Here is an 8,504-nt window from a genome sequence, read left to right on the forward strand (position 1 = left end):
CTCGCTATAGTTTTCGAATTAGAAAAGAAAATGTCTAAGCCAATATGCGGTTAAGCTACGCCACGCGAATTCGTAGGACAGCCCACTCGAGCGGTGGCGGTGGCGGCACAAAGGAAGAGGGAAGTAGCGCTTCGTTACCTAGCACAGTCTGGCATGGCGGTTCTATGTGTTTCGCCGCATCGCGTCTGCACTATCCAAAAATGTTATTTTAGCTGAAGTTTTCCTTATACATTTCTTATCATTATAAATCGCGTTATTTAGCACGATTAAATACGTTTTAACACAATTACAGATTAAGCGATGTAATTAATTAGAGCATTGCGTATGCTGATTGTCGCGATACTTTCCCGCTTCCTTTATTGTACGATGTTTCTATTTAATTACGCTTCGAGATACACTTCGTCGCGTTATGTTATATTTAGTCGGAGTTTTATTTTTTGACATGTTAACTTGTTTTTCATGTACATTGAAATTATAGTATAAGCTCGCGTAGATAGTCGCTACATTGTAAATCCAGATGTATTATTCCATGTACAATGATGTATTTGACTGAGGTTTTTTTTGAGATCACTTATTTTTGTCTGGAGAATAACATACTGCTCATTAAAATCGAAGAGGAGCAGATGGAGCCCTTTCCTTATAAGTTACAGATTTTTTTTAATGAACATAGGCATAAAATTTGATGGATAGTTTAATGGATGGATAGAAAATAAACTAAAACACTCAATTTTCAATTAGTGTTTTTCTATACATTTAAGTTTTCAGTTATTACAAATTTAAACATCTCATTAACGTATACATAAATAATCTTTTCAGTGACAGAAAATTTAAATTTTATTCATCAGTGAACATTAAAGATTAATAAAATTTAAGAACGTTTCTAATGATGTACAATTAAATTTGTTAAACGGTAAGAAACATATGAAAAAAAAATCTTAATCAAGTGTTAATCAAATCAGCACATTGCGGAAATCGAGTTCCCGATTGCTAATTAAATATGAGAGCGATTACGGTTAGCTATTTTACACAAACTGATTTTCCGCAAAAATCCTCGCAGATATTTATAAGACCAGTTCCGGTCTATAATTTCAAACATGCAAACGTCAGATTTTATAATAAAAGATTTTTAGAGACATCCGGTGATGACATTAATGTAATCTAACACCAAAAATTGCAATCTCAGCAAATTTGCAAATTTCAATGCGACTTCGTTAACATAATTTAAGATTTCTCAAGAATGATAAGCATTAATATAATTACAAATGCAACGTTGTCAAATAGTGCAATATCAACTAATATACAATTACTTTGTCAACGTAATATAAAAAATGTTTTCAAGGACATTTACATGTTTTGGCGAAGACATCATCAATGTAATTTGATACAATACCTGCAAAAATGCAACATTTGCAATTTTATTGAAGTATAGCTGCTTTGTTAGCGTTAATAATTTAAGATTTTTTTAGGGCATGAGATATCTAATATTATTAATAAAAATAGTGCACATAATGATATAAAACAAGATTTATCAAATAATTTATTTGTTCAAAATTCAAAATTATTTATTATTCAAATAACGTCATTAATCAATTCGACAGTGCAAATGGCAACATGGAGCGATTTGAGCAAGCTACCTTGTTTAGTACTGTAGACGAGCACAGCGCGTGGGAACAGCGATGCGACGAATTTATAGAATCATTGGAGGAGCAGAGCCATATCAAACGTCCGCAATTATCAATCGGTAATAGACAATCACTCGCATGTATCGCGCAGCTCAAGAGTCTGAAGGAATCTGTGCGTGGAAGATTCGTGCATGTGAGCGCCGGGTGCATGTGGACTCCGTTGATGCGTCATCGAAACAGTGTTTGAAAGTCGTATTCTGATGGGTGCTGTGATAAACTCTAAACATATCGAGCCTCGCCGATTTCTTGAAGACGCGAGTAAAATTATGCTCGTACATGTGCATAGTGTAATGCAATGATATGACTACTTTAGAAAAATAAATACTATTTTTAATGGCGAGTTCGTGATTCACGACCAAAAGGGTTGCCACCCGGAACTATGAACTATATCACGTGACATTTTCCATCCGTCACAAGAGTCGGAAGATCTGAACAGCGCAATTCTGGATTCTTTCACTTTTTAGAAGGCGAATCTGCGCGTATCTCAACTCTTGTTGTTTATTTTATCGATTTCACGTTTGTTTCGTTTTATTTGGTTGTCCTACGAAATTTTTGCTACGAATTTTTCGATTTGTCATTCTTTGCGTTATCGTACCGCGATGCAGGATAATTGGTGACCTCTTTACGACCTTACGAATTTTGCGTCGTCTCATCGAACAATAGATGAAGAGAGAAGATGAACGACCGGATCGAGAATCGGAAGAGGAGTGATGGAGGATGGATTGGCCGGGCGCCCAGCGTCCTACAAGACGTAGATGATATCGCTCCGCATTTCGATATTTTTGCTTTGGTCCGAAACATGTTTTATTACCACATATTACAGGCGCATCGAGACCGCGAGGACAGCAGTCGGGAATGGCCACTTTATGCCCAAGAATCAGCGAGAGACCTCATGACAGAGCTCTCTCCTGAAAGGTCACCCAGGATCGGAAGCGGAGCCACCGATTACGCCGACACTAAGATGCAAGTCCCCCGCAAAAACGAGATCAGGGAGAATCTCTAAAGCAGCCGAAGGAAACTCTGCGACCCAGTCGAATTCCGCGCGCTAGGACGCAGCATGCGTAGGTGACGGTGAATGATTCGCGGAGCTTGTAGGGCCCCGCACAATTAGATGCAATAAGGCTCCCTTGTGGAGATAGCAATTACTGCGTGCTCCCGGAAGGATCAGCACTTGTGTGAGCAAGTGAGGAGCACTATCGAGAAACGTAGGATGCCTAGAGAACCAGGATAGCGAGCCTAAGGCTTGATTAGGACTACCGGGGTGAGACGAGCGTCACACAATTGTAAGGTCGTTAATTTCCATATCCGGAAGGCGCGCGTAAACTATCGTTGTCGGATTTTGTATGTGAGACGTACACGGAATTGTTGTGCATCAGGTTTTTTGCCGTTTTTGTGTCTGAGCATGTCACCTACCGCGATGACTCGTTATGAGATTTTCGGGAGAGTTACTTTCCGCGTCCGCCTAAGTCACAGCCTAGTTCCGTTAAGTCTTGTCGCGTACCGATTGTATCAGAACTTCGTATCGTAATGTCTGCGTGTTCTTTATCTATTTCTTAAATGAAAAATGATTCGATGCCCCGCGGACGAGTACGAAGTCACGTATTTACGGTGATACCACAACCGTCTTGACTATTAGAATGTTGAGCTAATGTTCGTGCGATTTGCGAAAAGTATTCTTACGTGGCGTCAAGAGTTAGCGTAATTAATACGCATCGCATAGAGCGTATCGAAGCATGTGCGTGGCTAAAATAACGCATTTCGATACTGTTGTCATGGTCTTGTCAATGAGTACGAACGAGAATCGAAGATTAATCAAATATTTGTTACTTCTTATTGTTATTAATTATTGTGTGGTTTATTGCTGTCGCCCATTCGCTTCTCTACACGATCCTCTATCCTCGACCGCGAATCGCCCCCTCTACCATTTCCGAAGCTAAGAGTCGACGCAGTTTTGCAGAATATTGCATGGGGAATATCCTGACTAATTTCGATAAAGAGTGGCACACTCACTCGTGCCTGGCACCCAATAATCGTTTTCGAGATTTTACATCGCCCCCAGTAGTGACTGCATAAAGACACACTTTCTGTCTGCATAAAGACACATTTCTTTAAGAAACAAATTCCTCGTTATAAAAAAAGGAATTCTACCGAGACGAGAGAAAATTAACTGCGCGACGAAGTTGCAGGTTCATGAGTACGGTTGCAATCGATATACGGTTGCAATTTGCGCGAGTGGTACATGTCGCACGTTGTCGAACCTATCTCGCTGGAAGAGTTTCAGGAATGCAATAGCGGCAGAACATTGTCGCGTATACTAAATTTAACGGTTAACATGAACAAACACGATCGTGCGCGCGGGATGTCATATCAAACTCTCGCGAGAAAATGGAATCTTTAATAAATCTGGATGATTGTAATACTATACGATGTATAAAAACTTGTAAAGAATTGTGCTTTGCAAAATGTATTTAAAATAACTCGTGGTCGCGACGAAACAGGAAGAATTGTAAGATTTTTTAAATAATATGTATGTTATGTCACATTAATATGTTTTTATTTCCACTACTATGATCGATAGATATGTAAATAAATAAATAAATAAATAAATAAATAAATATTTATATATATATATATGTACAAATATATATATCAGAGTTGAAAATAGATCGATAATAGATGGAATGGTCTGATATCAGTCTAATAACTATTTATTTCTGTTAAATATTAGCCTTATAGCTGTTAAATATTCCGATAGCTGTTCAATAGATATACATTTAATTGCGCTTCAATGCGAAGTGCTGCAAGCGGCAAAATGCTAAGATGGAATCTTTCGAGCGCGACGTCTTCTCGTATACTTTTAGCTGAGGCATACTTTTATTCGAGTACTTGTATTTTTTGTTGCTGATATATTAATTATGACAATCTAATAACTGATGATCTAATTGCAACTGATAAATACTGAAGTTTATTTGTGGAATCGTTCGAATTCGTGATATATTTTTCGGCTGAGGTATAAACTTTTAACCGGGATGTTGTATTTTTTCTCGGAATGGTATCATGTTCCACAAACATCTTTATATAATATCTTTCAATTATAATTGATATAATTATTCTCGAAATCGTTCGATCGTGTGATATATTTTTCGGCTAAGATGTAAATTTTGATTAAGGCATTGTTCTTTTTTCGGAATGATATCATGTTCCACGAATATCTTTACTATATAAAATCTTGCACAGTTCCTGCGGTCAATCAGTTTGCTTATCGAGTCTGTCACTCGGTTTATTCATCAATCAGTCTGTGCGAGAGTTGATCAATCAATAATAAGTTCAATCAAATATTAACAATTTAATCGGTTGCGCGTATTATATTAATGTGCAGACACTGCAGCTGGTGTAAAAGTCCGATTTAATTGAAAATATGTGCAGTTTGCAGTAGGAGACTGCCGAGACTGATCAACGATGCCCGATGGTTTGGAAGCTATTAGGTGTACAAATTTGCTTCCGCCGTTTTTTTTCCGAAATTCGAGGCTTTATTGTAAAAAACTGGTTATACATTTATGATTCAAAGTATTGTCCATCGCTGGCCACTACTTTCTCCCATCTTGCGGGTAGCGTACGAATCCCGCGTCGAAAAAACTGGTCATCTTTTGAGACTATTCACGAATCGATCCAATTTTTTACTTCTTCATAAGACCGGAAGTACTGGTCAGCCAGGCCGTGTCCCATTGATCGAAACAAGTGATAGTCAGAGGGAGCAACGTCTGGAGAATACGGCGGGTGGGGTAGGACTTCCCATTTCAACGTTTCCAAGTATGTCTTGACCACTTTCGCAACTTAGGGTCGAGCATTGTCATGCTGCAAAATCACTTTATCGTGTCTCTCGTTGTATTGCGGCTGTCTTTCAATGCTCGGCTCAAACGCATCAATTGCGTTCGATACCGATCGCCTGAGATTGTTTCAATCGGTTTTAACAGTTCATAATACATTACTCCGAGCTGGTCCCACCAAATACATGACCTTGGACGTCAAAATCACCGTTCTTGAAGCGTTGAAACCACTCACGACACGTTCTTTCACTAATAGCGGCCTCACCATAAGTATTTGAGAGCATTCGAGCCGCTTTAGCTGCAGATTTCTTCATATTGAAGCAAAAAATTAAAATCTCCCGCAAATGACGAGAATTTGGCTCGTAAACTGACATTTTCAATCGAGAATAACTTTATGATGCAGACACAAATCGACTAATGTTTCTATGGGTTATGTTGACAGATGCCCAAGTTTATTGTATGACGTCTATGATCTATTTATTTCGACCACCACTTACCGCTAAAGCCATCTATAGGAAAACGGCGGAAGTAAAGTTGTACTCCTAATACGATGGATATTCGCAACGATAATGAGCTGATGGAGAAAATATTAGTTTTTTATTAGTTATTTCTATCTATATAGGACTAAATTTCGAGATCAGTATTTTCTCATTGATAAGTCGAGATTATAGATTATATCGTTTTATATACATGTATGTATGTGTGTGTGTGTGTGTGTGTGTGTGTGTGTGTGTGTGTGTGTGTTTATTGTCATTTATTTATATTTTATTCTCATTTTTACCCTGATTTTTCGAGATGTGAAAAAAAATAATTTGACCTATAATATATAATATCAATCTTATATATTTTAAACGATGCGAAAAATTTCAGAACGATATTTAATATTCTTGTCAAAAAATAATAGCAAATTCCCATTAGTTCACTGTCTCTTTTTATTTGCATTTTCATATTTTTATTCTTTTGTTCCAGATACGATGCCGCTGACGTCATAGACGCCCTATTAGGCTTGATTAGGATTACCACCGAAGATTTTAAGAAAATCAATAGAAGATTGGGCAGGCGGCTGAGGAGAGATGATATAGCGCAGAAATTTGATTATTATTTTGCATAGTCAGAGTACTTAATTTTGCAATTTTAAACGACTTAGGGATAAATATGACTGTTCGCTTCAAGTACGGAAGTAACTTAAGAGTTGCAGCGCAAAAATAAAAAATGCTTAAAAATATTATAATAGCACATAAATCAGAGAATTATTTTGCATAGTCAAAGTATGTCATTTTTCAAATGATTGTTTCAATTGTCAATGATTGTTTTTAACGAGTGGGGGGACTGACTGACTACCTGCACATACCGGCGGTTTATTAATTTTCCTCGACATCAGTCGAATATATAACTCTGAGCGTTTTGAAAAGTTGAAACACTTTTGCCAAAATCGAACAGTATTGAATTTTTCCTTCAATGTCTTGATCGTCTTCCATCTTTGTATGATAGACTTCTCGCCACGTTTATGTTGCACTTTTTGTTGTACAATTTTTTTAAGTCGGGATCTTTTTGTCTGAATTTTCGTTGGCGATCTCTTTCACGGGCAGCATTTTTCAAATAATAATTTCTTTTAATGTACCATTTATTTTCTAAATCTTTTTTGTATACATCACGCATTTTTTGACGATTCGTTTCAGGATCTATAATATTATATATTGATCACGCATCTTTTGATGTTTTGTTTTAGGATCTTTTTCGTACTGATCATGCACTCTTTGATGTTTTGTTTCAGATTCTTCAGTTTCCTTGCTATGTGCAAGTCTTTTTCTCAGTACATCCGCCTCTCGTCTTTTTAACGTTTTCAACGGCAATAATTAATGGAGCAGTTGAATTATAGAGGTACGGAAAATGAGTTATTGCTTGTCTTAACGGATATGAGGTCTTAGCAAAAATCGATCATACGTCACGATGCAAGGATTTATACCGAATAGAATCGATGTAACAATCGCAATCATAGGACCACAATTATAACCGTCGCCTTGCGACTGAACTTCAGGAAATACTTGGATTGTTCTGAAAGTCATGAAAGAGAAATAATCTGTCCACAAAAACTCGAATGTCCCCATTCATATTTTGTATATTAGCATTATGGCTACATTCATGAAAATCATACACACATATATATATATATAAAATAACAATTTTTGTGTCGTAATGGCAATCCAATGTTCGCCACCGATATCACTGTGCAGTATTTGCAAATATTTCTTCTTCGAATTATCGAGAAACAATCCGATCGGGAAATATTGTTATTAACCATATATACCATATAGGCCGAAGTGCATAATTAGAATTTCTTTCAAGTAGCGTATGGAAACTATCTATCATTTCCGTCAACCATTCTTCGGAATGATAACCAAGATGTATTTTTCCGTATTATCATAATAGAACTTGTGACTCACTGATGGTCCATTTTCAGTTGGCATTTGGGGCAGCTTTTTAGTGATACAAGTATCAAAGATTTTTCCAATTAGACGCCTACAGCAAGCCAAAGTTCTGCGCTATTGCAGCCAAAAACGCTATAATAGCGAATAATTTTAGTTTGGGTGCCTAATAGGGCACAAAAAAATTTTTGTAATTGCAGGCGCCTACGGCAGCCAAAATTTGGCGCTACTGGCAGCCGATGCTTTCATTCAGCGCTTTTGTGGCAGCTTTTATACAACGCTTGAGTAGCTGACAAATTTCTTTTAATTTTCCAGATTTGTAAAATAAGAAAGTTATATAAATACGTTAAAACAAATAGATTAATAATTTGGAAATAAGTTTGGAAATAACTTTTACATATAACACTTTCACATATGACACTTTTTGAGAGTAGAACGGAATTCTTTTGGTACGTTTACATAAACCTTAATACACTATTGAAATTTATAATTAAATTTTATTTTTAGAATATTGAAAGAATTAATCGCTTCGGCGCTATATAAGGCTGTCGTAAGCGCTGAAATAAAGC

Source organism: Atta colombica, unplaced genomic scaffold, assembly GCF_001594045.1.
Source record: "Atta colombica isolate Treedump-2 unplaced genomic scaffold, Acol1.0 scaffold147, whole genome shotgun sequence".
In the NCBI taxonomy this organism is placed as follows: domain Eukaryota; kingdom Metazoa; phylum Arthropoda; class Insecta; order Hymenoptera; family Formicidae; genus Atta; species Atta colombica.